Raw genomic sequence first — 12661 nt, 5'->3', positions numbered from 1 at the left:
TCTTGAAGAAGGGTTACACCCAAAACGTTGATTTCTCCACTTCCTGATGCTGCCTGGCTTGATGTGAGGTGAATTGAATATAACTGAAACACAACTGCACTACTTTTATGCAGACCATTGGTAAGACCATGTCTAGAATATTAGTATCCTTATTCAAGGAAGGATGTGAATGTAATGGAAGCAGTTCAGAAGAAGTTTAGTTGACAAGTATGTGGAATGGGTGGGTTATCTTGTGAGGAAAGGTTGGACAGCCTAGGCTTGTATTCGCTGGAGTTCAGAAGAGAAATAAGTGAGTTGATTGAAACATAAGACCCTGAGGGATCTTGACCGGGTGAATATGGAAAGAGTGTTTCCTCTGGTGGGAGAATCTCGAGCAATGGGCACTGTTTAAAAATCAGGAATCACACTTAAAATAGAGAACAAAAAGAATATATTTCACATAAATGATTGTGAATCCTTAGAACTCTCTTTCTGAAAAGGCAGTGGAAAAAGATTCCTTGAATGCTTTTGAGACAAAGGTAGGTAAATTTGTGCTGACCAGGTGGGTGGAAGGTTATTAGGGATAGTGGAAATGTGGAATTAAGGTTTTAATCAGATCAGCCACAGTCTTGTTGAATGGTGGAGCAGACTCAAAAGGCCAAGAGGCCTACTCCTGCTTCTAGTTAATTTGTTTGTATAACAGTCTTTCCAGCTCTGAGTGTTGGCTGCTGTTAGCTGCTGCTAAAGCAATAACTAACTAGATACATGCTCCTTTTAAAAAGTTGCTGAAATTAAAATGACAGGTTTCAGTGGAACATTTATTCAGTAGAATATGAGAGTAATGTGAACAAGGAGCAGGAGGAAGTCATTTGGAGCTTGCATGTGTGTACAATTGTAATCTGAAATCCACATTCCTGCCTACTCTGAATAATCCTTCACAACCCTGCATAACAAGACTCTATATAACTCTGTCTTAAAAATATTTTAGGAAGAGTTCAAAATATTCATTATTGTCTGAGAGAAAATGTTTCTAAGTTGCATCATTGTTACCAGTACAGTTATGTGTAACAGACTAAAATAACTACAAATGACAATGATCAGAGGCAGTCATACATATCTTTTTAATATATTTTAAAAAATTATTTGTATCTCAGGGGTGAGAGGCTGGGTTGTGGACCAATATGAATGTTTTGTACTAACCTTTTCAGGCCAACTATCTTATACAAGTTACTCCTGAAAATTTTGCCAGCTATGGCTAAGGCCAATGGGTGCTGACTTTCTGCCCCAGTAAAGTCCTGTAAAGACCATAAGTTTTTATTTTCTGTATTTTTGATATTGGCTGAAATGGCAAAAGAACTGTTATAAAAAATAAGGATCATTGAAGGATTGCTACACTCTGAAAAAGACATTCTTGGAGAGACTTGTGCAGTGGTAGCAACCATGCCTTTGAGCCAGGAGGCCTGGGTTCAAGTGGATGGTTCAGTGGTTAGCATAGCTTTCTCAAAGCATCAGGGTCCCAGGTTCAATTCCAGCCTTAGGCCACTGTCTGTGTGGAGTTTGCACATTCTCCCCATGTCTTTGTGGGTTTCATCTGGGTGCTCCAGTTTCCTCCCACAGCCCAAAGATGTGCAGGTTAGGTGGACTGGTCATGCTAAATTGCCCATAGTGTCCAGGAATGTGCAGGCTAGGTGTGTTAGCCATGGTAAATGTAGGTTATGGGGATTGGCAGGGTGGGGTCTGGGTCTGTTTGGGATGCTTTTCATTGGTTTGATGCAGACTTGATGGGCCAAATAGCTTCTTTCAGCACTGTGGGGATTCTTTGAATCTAAGTTCCACCTGCTCCAGAGCTATGTCATAATGTATCTGGATAGGTTGGTTAAAAAATATCTACAAACTTTAGTGGCCCTTGTGGGGCAGTGGTAGTGTCCCTACCATTGAGCCAGGAGGCCTGGATTCAAGTTCCACTTGCTGCAGAGGTGTGAAAGAACATTTCTGAACAGAAATGTCTATAACCTGACTCCTATTGTAAGTACTGTTTACAAAGTAGTTTCTTCAATCAGTAGTAGAAGCTTATTTTATAGACGAACTGGAGCCAAGGGATGTCTACAAATGGAGCTTTGCCTGATTAAAAAGTAACAAATTGGCCTATTAACTACTGATCAGTATCTAAGTCATTGGCTCTTAGGTAGCTGATAACTTGGGGTGTGAATGTTTTGGCAGAAACATTGGACCTCTGAAGAAGAAGGAGCAGTTTTTGCTCTGCAGTTTTTTTAAAAAAGGCATATTAAGCCTGAAGAGAGCCAGTTTATTTCCCCTTTCCAGTTCTGTAAGTGTGAACCAATCATCCTGTGCCTCCTGCCAACAATGGAAGTATATGGAGAAGGAGAGTCAAGGAACAGCACGCCGTGACAAGCCAAAAGGACCATTTCAGCATATGTTGAACTGTCTTCCTAGCCTATCCCTGCTCTTTTACATCCATGTTCTTTTTGTTTCTGTCTGTATATGTGTCCAGGGATGGAAATTTATAATGGGTTAGAGTTTTAACTTTGTAAAGCATCTGCTGACTGTTTATAATTGTTAACCTGTAACCAGAGTCTATTTATTTGTAATAAATAGTGATTCTTGTTAAGTGAAGAAATCTGCTTCACTTTTTGTCAGTCTGATTCAAAAAGACAGGTAAAGCCAACTCCTGCAATCTTGGGACTTGATTTTCGGTGTACGACCCCAGTGAGGCATAACATACTTAAAAATACAATGCTTGCTCTTTGGATGTGATTCCTTTTAGAGTATTCTTTACTTTCCCACATAGAAGGGCTACTTCCCCTGATTCAAATGGAAGTTGCTGCAAACTTTAAGGAATTTGAAGTTAGACAATGGGAGGACGCTTTCCCTGGCTGGAGGATCAAGAACTAGAGTCACAGTCTTAGACAGAATAAGGAGTTAATTGTTTGAGACTGGGATCCGAAGAAATTTCTTCACTCAAAGGATTATGAATGTCTACCATGGAAAGTTGTGGATACTCAGTCTTTGAATATATTCTAAAAAGATCCATAAACCTTTAGGTGTTAGTGCAGGAAGTTGAAATTGAGGTTGATCAGCTATGATTCTATTTAGATTAGATTTCCTACAGTGTGGAAACAGGCCCTTCGGCCCAACAAGTCCACACCGACCCTCCAAAGAGTAACCCATCCAGACCCATTTCCCTCTGACTAATGCACCTAACACTACGGGCAATTTAGCATGGCCAGTTCACCTGACCTGCACATCTTCGGACTGTGGGAGGAAACCAGAGTGTGCGGAGGAACGCAGACACGGGGAGAATGTGCAAACTCCACACAGACGGTCACCCGAGGCTGGAATCGAACCTGGATTCCTAGTGCTGTGAGGCAGCAGTGCTAACCACCAAGCCACCGTGCCGCCCTTGGCCTTTAACTTGCCAATTAACAAAGAAGCAAGAATCACTGCCTGAGCTTGCGATTAAAGCCAGAAAGCTGGTGGCATCAAGAAAGCTTGCACTGCAGCTAAACCCATCATCTCCATGTCTGCAACCAAGAAAAAAAATCTTACTCCATTTAGAATTTTACTCCCAACTGCATGAGTAAAAAGTTACAGCAAGGTAAGTGAGCTTTAAATCAGCATACTAGAAACATTTATCCAGCACGTTGACATAAGGTAAGTGAAGCCCCCTCTTCCTCCGTTGTGCTGGAACACATACTGCAACATTTCTGGAACTTTTTTCAAACATTTTGACTTCAGATATCTTTCTGATATCTTTACTTACTCTTAAGTCTGAACTGCACGACCCTTGTTTGAAGTTTAGGTAATTGTTCAAGAACAACAGCTTGCATTTATTTAACACATAAAAAGGACACACAGACAGAGAAGGAGCTATCACCAGAGGTATCCAAAATCTGCTCAAACAGACGGACATGTAATATCATTTTAAGAGAAGAGAGGGAGACGTACACTTCAAACGCACTGACCTGCTTCATTCCCAATATTCTTTGATTCCCAGAAAGATGAAAAATTGTTATTCTCAGCCTTAAAAATATTCAGTGATGGCACATTAACCTTAGAGTACAGAATTACAAAGATTCACAATCCAGAAAGAAAAACCAAAATCACAGATGAAAATGGTACAGCTCATCTGATAGAGTCCTTGAGATATTAAAGAGTTAATTTGCTCTGCTGACCTGCAGGAAATTGGCTATCCTGAGACTACAATGGGATGCCTCTGACTTGCAGGTAGATTGTAAGGAATTTACATTCCCATCTCTTGCCATTCAGAGCCATTTGTCTGGCCATTTCCCAGTTATTCAGAGTAAAAGAATTGCATCATCATCCTATTCAGAAATTGATAAGAACGTTACACTCCCTGCAGTTAAAAAATGATTCACAACAGATTTGACCATTAAGGGATGATTTACATTATATTGTTTCTGGAGATAATGTCACTGCATTGTATCTTGAGTGGCATGTGACTGTGGGGGAGTGGCTGGGGGGTTGTCTTGCGGGCATCACTGACTGAGATGTAAAGGTTTTGTATAAAGGAAGGACTGTTTCCTTTGTTTAGAGAAAGATCCCTTAACATAGCTTTGCAAGCATTGTGAAGAGTGTTAAGGGTTTCTCCAGAAAGCTTGTACTGTAATGTGTTTAATAAAATTTTGGTTGTTCACAGAAGTTGGCATCTGCAGTTGCATCAAGTGTGTAAGAATCTCAGGAAGAAGAACTTAACAACATCCCTACAGTGTGGAAAGAGGTCATTCAGCCAATTGAATTTGCACCAACCCTCTGAACAGCATAATATTCACAAGAGCATAACACAATCCTCTTCTTATGAAGGTCAAAGTACAATTTGCTTTTGTGATTGCTTGATGCTCCAGCAAGCAAATATTTTGTCTTTCCTTCAAAAAGTATATCAATTCTCTCTGAAGATTATCACTTACAGGTTTAACTTCTTTAAAAAAATTGTTTTTCAATTATTACAATCAAAGTAAACAATCTCATACTTACTCAAATTATACTCCATCTGCCAACTCACTAAACCCAGCAATATCTCTTTGCATCCTCCTGACATCTGGCATTCCCACATAACTGTGTATCTTATGCAAACTTGTGTCCACCTCCTGATTTGTCATTTAGTAATGGAGAGACTAAGGGTGCTTCTCTTCAGACAGGTCTGGGCTTTTCTCGTGTCCTTTTTGTACATGTAGATTTTTTTAGATTAGATTACATTCCCTGCAGTGTGGAAACAGGCCCGTTGGCCCAACAAGTCTCTTGGGCCAGTGGCGTAATGGATAACGCATCTGACTTCGGGTCAGAAGATTGTAGGTTCGAGTCCTACCTGGCTCGCGGGGAATTTTTCGCTTTAATGGGCGGCATGGTGGCACAGTGGTTAGCACTGCTGCCTCACAGCGCCAGAGACCCGGGTTCAATTCCTGCCTCAGGCGACTAACTGTGTGGAGTTTGTACGTTCTCCCCGTGTCTGCGTGGGTTTCCTCCGGGTGCTCCAGTTTCCTCCCACCATCCAAAGATGTGCAGGGTCAGGTGATTTGGCCATACTAAATTGCCTGTAGTGTTAGGTAAGGGGTAAATGTAGGGGTATGGGTGGGTTGCGCTTCGGCGGGTCGGTGTGGACTTGTTGGGCCGAAGGGCCTGTTTCCACACTGTAATCTAATCTAAATCTAATCTAAAGTCCACACCATCCCTCTGAAAAGTAACCCAACCAACCCATCCCCCTACCCTATATTTACCCCTGACTAATGCACCCAACATAATGGGCAATTTAGCATAGCCAATTCATCTGACCCTCTCATCTTTTGGATTGTGGGAGGAAACCAGAGCACTCTTCAGTTTTTGTGCTTTTGCTCTTTGTTCACATTTCATCCTTTAACACTTGTCATATGAGGAGCAGTTGAAGATTCTGGATCTGTACTTGGAGTTTAGAAGGTTGGTGGGGGGGGGGGAGTTGATTGAAAGTTACAGAATATTTAGAAGCCTGGATAGAGTGAACATGGAGACGATGTATCCATTTGTAGGAGAGACTAGGGCCCAAGGGCACAGGCTCATGGTGAAGAGATGATCTTTTAGAACTGAGAATTTGTTCAGCCAGAGTGTGGTAAATCTCTGTAACCCATTCCTGCAAAGGATTGTGGAGGTCAAACTATTGAGTGTATTTAAGTCAGAGATAGGTCGGTTCTTGATTAGTAAGGGGATTAAGGGTTACGGGGAGAAGACAGGAGAAAGGTGTTGAAAAAAAACCAGCAATGGTTAAATCTTGTGTGAGAAACAAAGCTCACTCACTAAACAATTGCAGTCCGAGACAAAAATCTGAAATTGTAGTGTCGTTTATTTGTACACTTGCAAGTGGGTGCAATGTCTAATGCCAGGTAAGACAATGACAAATACACATCAAATCCAACAAACTCTCGAAATTTATACAATTTGAATCCCCATATTTTTTCTTATTTCATTGTTTGCCCCTCCTGCTTACGTCACTCATTTCCTTAAGACTGATTCCACAACTTCTGTTTATCCGGCCTTGTCCGTGACAAATGCCTATCTCTGGCCCCCATAAGGTTGTTTGACGTCATCCCACTGCAGGTCACCGCTAGGCATATCCTTTCTTTATCAGCATTTATTTCTCTCCGCAGGCCACTTTGACCTTCATAACCTCTGTAATTAGGGTTTGTTCCTGTGTCCCCATACAAGTGGGAAAACAGATGTTTTTCCTACTGTCTTATCTGTTCTCCCATACATCTACCATTGTTCTGTAATCGCGTCTCATGCTAACATACCATTTTTTTTAACGGATTATATACTTCCTCTATGTAATCCCCATTCTTGTTAACTCAGCTATTAGCTGAGAAACAATCACAAACTAATGTGAATTAATTTACTCTGTATCAGAACTTATAATTGCAGAAATAACATTAATTCACCTATATCCCATACTTGGAACAGACTCGAGGGGTCAACTGGCCTAATTCTGCTCCTGTATCTTATGACCTAATATTGGTTGGTGTCTCCAGCAATGGCCAGTATGTTTAATAACAGCTCCTTTTTGTACTGAGAGTCTAGACTTTTCTCATGCACTTTTCATAATGTCAGTTTTCTTCCTATTCTTTGGTTTCTGCATTTCTGCTCATTGAACAGGCATCTTTGAGGGAGAAACATGAACAATGTGCCCTTTTCTGCTGCAGTTTCTGCATACAGCTTCCTAATGCCAGCGATTTGTTGCTGTGTAACATATTTTTCCAAATGGGTGGCAGTACTCATTGTCTCACCTGCTATTTTGTGAACTGCCATGCTGGAGCTAAGCTATTGAGCTTCTTTGGCTGCTAGTTCCATTTTGAATTACTATTTCAAGTGCTTTCTTTATGTATAGATTTATTTCCATCGGTAGCCTCTCCTGGATTGCTTCGCATCTTAAACCACACGTCAGTCTGTCTTTGACAGTTGTCTCTGAAATTGCAGATTTCTGCTAACTTCTTTAAAAGTTCTAGGAACTGGGAACTAGATTCACCATCATGCCGGTTGTGTTTGTGGAATCTGAACCTTTCAGCAATCACCAATGGTTTTGGTGAAAAATACTTCTGTAGGATTTCTACTATTTCTTCTGAAGTTTTGGAATCTGGTTTCTCTGGCTGTAACACACATCTTAGGAGGTTAAAAGCTTTGCCCCACCCCCATCCCTGCACAATACTCAGGAACAACTATATTTGCTTCAATTTTGTTAGCTTCAACATGTGTCCAGCTTTCTGTATTTTCATCATACAGTCCATGCAAACAAAATTTCCCACTTTTATTTTTTTTCATTTGGAAAGGGCATACATAGCACAATATGCCAAGTTTAAAACAAGATATTCACGAGTCTGACTATTATCTTTCCAAATTTACCCCCAGCTCATTAAAGACAGAGTTTCTTCGAGCTGAAGCATGTGACCAACTTTTTCCACACTGTTCGCCTCTTTCTTGGAGTGATTTTTTTTTTTGTTTGACTGTACTGCTTCAGTGCAGTGATGGCTTGTGATTTCTCAGCGTGGATACAGACCCCTTCGGTCCAACTCGCCCATACTGACCAGGTTTGATCTAGTCCCATTTGCCAGCATTTGGCCCATATCCGTCTGAACCTTCCCTATTCGTATACCTGTCCAAATGCCTTTTGAATGTTGTAAGTGTACCCACCTCTACCACTTCCTCTGGTAGCTCATCCCATACACTGACCATCTTGTATATGAAAAAGCTGCCTCTCTGGCCCCTTTTAAACCTTTCCCCTATCACCTTAAACCTATACCCTTGGGTTTTGGACCCGCCCCGCCACATGACCCTGGAGAAAAGATCTTGGCTATCATGATTTTGTAAACCACAATAAGATCATTCCTCAGTCTCCTGTGCTTTAGGGAAAAAGTCCTAACTCAAACCCTCCAGTCTCAGTAACATCCTTGTAAATATTTTCTGCGCCCTTTCCAGTTTAATAACATCTTTCCTAAAGTAGGGTGACCGCAACTGTATGCAATATCAAAGGTGCCTTCAGCAATGTCCTGTACAGCTGCAACATGATGTCACAACTCCTATACTCAATGCTCTTACCAATAAAGACAAACATGCCAAAAGCTGCCTTCACCACTCTGATGCCACTTTCAAGGAACTATATACCTGAACCCTTAGGTCTCTGTTTGGTAACACTCCCCAGGGCCCTACCACAAACTGTGTAAGTCATGTCCTGCCTTGTCTTACCAAAATTAGAATTGACTTTATTGTCATGTGCACTCAAATGAGTGCAGTGAAAAGTTTGTAATGTCTCCGCTTATTGTGCCATCTTAGGTACAGGACACCTAGGCGTAGATACTTAAGTATTTGTTACAGAATTGAAAGAATAATAAATACTCTGGCATAGGAATACACAGTTTTTTTAAAAGTACTTGAATTATAGTCTTTTTCACCAAGTCTGTGCCAGCACCTAGACTCCAGACCCATTCTGGGTAATCCAAGATGGAGGACAGGAAACATTTCTGGCTGTAACAGCTGCTCCTTCTTTGAGCTATTTTAGGTTTAGGAGGTGATTTCCTCGAATTCCAGGAGTAGCACTTACTGTTTTATATGCTGTTGCATTATTTTGCAACTTTGGGGAAAAAAAAATCAAAACAACAGCAGTTTTAAAAGGGAGAAGAACAAACAAAGGAAGCACATGGTGAAGTAATTGCAGGACAGGGAGAGAGAGAGAACCTGCACAGTTACTGCCTTTGCTGTTTGAATCCATGTATCGCTGGACATTGAAGTGCATCTGGGAAAATTAACAAACAGTGAAATTCACAACTGATATTGGAGGAACATTTGGGCGAAGTTCACAGCACAGAATCCGATAAGTTAATCGTTGCTTTAAGTGTGGCCTACAGAGAATCTGCAGTAGTGATAAGAGTGGGTTCTTTCTTGATTATATGTATTTGGCGATATGTCTCTTGATTAAACTTAAAATATAAGCCATACTATTAATATAACCTGGGGCAGTGTTTGTAGAGGAATAAGACGGTGTTATTTTTTGAGACTGTAGATTGTGAAGGAACAAAAATGGCCTTTAATAGAGTGATATGTACTTCTTGTCAGGTGTGGGAGTTTAAAGAGAGTTTAAGGGTTACTGCGGATTATATCTGCCATAAATGCTGTTGGCTGCGAATCTTATCAGATCGAATGGATCGGTTGGAGAGACTGTTAGAAGCAATGAGGAATTTGCAACAGCAACAGTATGTGGTGGATGGCAGTTATAGGAAGTGGGGAAAGTCTCAGATACAATCACATAGATGGATTAACTCCAGGAAAGGTAAGATAGGTAGGCAGCTAGTTCAGGAGTCTTTTGTGGATATACCCATTGCAAACAGGTATGCTGTTTTGGAAAATGTAGGGGGTGATGGATTCTCAGGGGAACGTAGCACGAACAGCCAAGTTTCTGGTATTGAGACTGGCTCTAATGCAACAAGTTGACCAGGTTCCAAGAAATCAATTGTGTTAGGGGATTCTCTAGTACGAGGTACAGACAGACGTTTCTGTGGCCAGCAGCGAAAAATCAGAATGGTGTGTTACTTCCCTGGTGCCAGGATCAAGGATGTCTCAGAGTGGGTGCAGAATGTTCTCACGGGGGAGAGGGGCTAGCAAGAGGTCATTTTCCACATTGGAACCAACGACATAGGAAGGGAAAAGGTTGAGATTCTGAAGGGAGATTACAGAGAGTTAGGCCGAAATTTAAAAAGGAGGTCCTCGAGAGTAGTAATATCTGGATTACTCCCGGTGCTACAAGTTAGTGAGGGCAGGAATAGGAGGATAGAGCAGATGAATGCATAGCTGAGGAACTGGTGTATGGGAGAAGGATTCACATTTTTGGATCATTGGAATCTCTTTTGGGGTAGAGGTGACCTGTACAAGAAGGACGGATTGCATCTAAATTGAAAGGGGACTAATATACTGGCAGGGAAATTTGCTAGAGCTGCTCGGGAGGATTTCAACTAGTAAGGTGGGGGTGGGGGGTGTCGGTCCAGGGAGATAGTGAGGAAAGAGATCAATCTGAGACTGGAACAGTTGAGAACAGAAGTGAATCAAACAGTCAGGGCAGGCAAGGACAAGGTAGGACTAATAAATTAAACTGCATTTATTTTAATGCAAGGGGCCTAACAGGGAAGGCAGGTGAACTCAGGGCATGGTTAGGAACATGGGACTGGGATATCATAGCAATTACAGAAACATGGCTCAGGGATGGGCAGGACTGGCAGCTTAATGTTCCAGGTGACAAATGCTACAGGAAGGATAGAAAGGGAGGCAAAAGAGGAGGGGGAGTGGCATTTTTGATAAGGGATAGCATTACAGCTGTGCTGAGGGAGGATATTCCCAGAAATACATCCAGGGAAGTTATTTGGGTGGAACTGAGAAATAAGAAAGGGATGATGACCTTATTGGGATTGTATTATAGACCCCCTAATAGTCAGAGGGAATTTGAGAAACAAACTTGTGAGGAGATCTCAGCTATCTGGGTTGTTATGGTAGGAGATTTTAACTTTCCAAGCATAGACTGGGACTGCCATAGTGTTAAGGGTTTAGATGGAGAGGAATTTGTTAAGTGTGTACAAGACAATTTTCTGATTCAGTATGTGGATGTACCTACTAGAGAAGGTGCAAAACTTGACCTACTCTTGGGAAATAAGGCAGGGCAGGTGACTGAGGTGTCAGTGGAGGAGCACTTTGGGGCCAGTGACCATAATTCTGTTAGATTTAAAATAATGATGGAAAAGGATAGACCAGATCTAAAAGTTGAAGTTCTAAAATGGAGAAAGGCCAATTTTGACGGTATTAGGCAAGAACTTTTGAAAACTGATTGGGGGCAGATGTTCGCAGGTAAACGGACAGCTGGAAAATGGGAAGCCTTCAGAAATGAGATAACAAGAATCCAGACAAAGTATATTCCTGTCAGGGTGAAAGGAAAGGCTGGTAGGTATGGGGAATGCTGGATGACTAAAGAAATTGAGGGTTTGGTTAAGAAAAAGAAGGAAGCATATGTAAGGTATAGACTGGGTAGATCAAATGAATCCTTAGAAGAGTATAAAGGCAGTAGGAGTATACTTAAGAGGGAAATCAGGAGGGCAAAACGGGGACATGAGATAGCTTTGGCAAATAGAAATAAGGAGAATCCAAGGGGTTTTTACAAATACATGATGGACAAAGGGGTAACTAGGGAGAGAATAGGGCCTTTCAAAGATCAGAAAGGCAGCCTTTGTGTGGAGCCGCAGAAAATGGTGGAGATACTAAATGAATATTTTGCATCAGTATTTACTGTGGAAAAGGATATGGAAGATACAGACTGAAGGGAAATAGATGGTGACACCTTGCAAAATGTCCATATTACAGAGGAAGAAGTGCTGGATGTCTTGAAATGGGTAAAGGTGGATAAATCCCCAGGACCTGATCAGGTGTACCCTAGAGCTCTGTGGGAAGCTGGAGAAGTGATTGCTAGGCCTCTTGCTGAGATATTTGTATCATCGATAGTCACAGGTGAGGTGCCGGAAGACTGAAGTTTGGCAAATGCAGTGCCACAGTTTAAGGGTGATAAGGACAAGCCAGAGACCAGTGAGCCTGACATCGGTGGTGGCCAAGTTGTTGGAGGGAATCCTGAGGGACAGGATGTACATGTATTTGGAAAGGCAAGGACTGATTAAGGATAGCTGAAAATGTGTTGCTGGAAAAGCGCAGCAGGTCAGGCAGCATCCAAGGAACAGGAGAATCGACGTTTCGGGCATAAGCCCTTCTTGATTAAGGATAGTCAACATGGCTTTGTGCGTGGGAAATCATGTCTCACTAACTTGATTGAGTTTTTTGAGGAAGTAACAAAGAGAATTGATGAGGGCAGAGCGGTAGATGTGATCTACAGGGACTTCAGTAAGGCATTCAACAAGATTCCCCATGGGAGACTGATTAGCAAGATTAGATCTCATGGAATACAGGGAGAACTATTCATTTGGATACAGAACTGGCTCAAAGGTAGAAGACAGAGGGTGGTGATGGAGGGTTGTTTTTCAGACCGGAGGCCTGTGACCAGTGAAATGCCACAAGGATCATTGCTGGGTACTGTACTTTTTGTCATTTAGATAAATGATTTGGATGCGAGCATAGGAGGTACAGTTAGTAAGTTCGCAGATGA

General features: G+C 41.7%; 1 non-coding gene across 1 annotated transcript; it reads left to right on the top strand.

Moving 5' to 3' along the window:
- The first annotated feature begins 5258 nt into the window (after nucleotides 1–5258).
- Nucleotides 5259–5331, top strand: trnar-ucg (transfer RNA arginine (anticodon UCG)). Its single transcript has one exon. It is a non-coding gene; the product is annotated as a tRNA-Arg (tRNA).
- The last annotated feature ends 7330 nt before the right edge of the window (nucleotides 5332–12661 follow it).

The sequence above is a fragment of the Chiloscyllium plagiosum genome, unplaced genomic scaffold (genome assembly GCF_037043375.1).
Source record: "Chiloscyllium plagiosum isolate Xiang-an unplaced genomic scaffold, Cpla_swu_hap1 HiC_scaffold_11, whole genome shotgun sequence".
In the NCBI taxonomy this organism is placed as follows: Eukaryota; Metazoa; Chordata; class Chondrichthyes; order Orectolobiformes; family Hemiscylliidae; genus Chiloscyllium; species Chiloscyllium plagiosum.
This window is presented reverse-complemented; position numbering and strand designations above follow the sequence as displayed.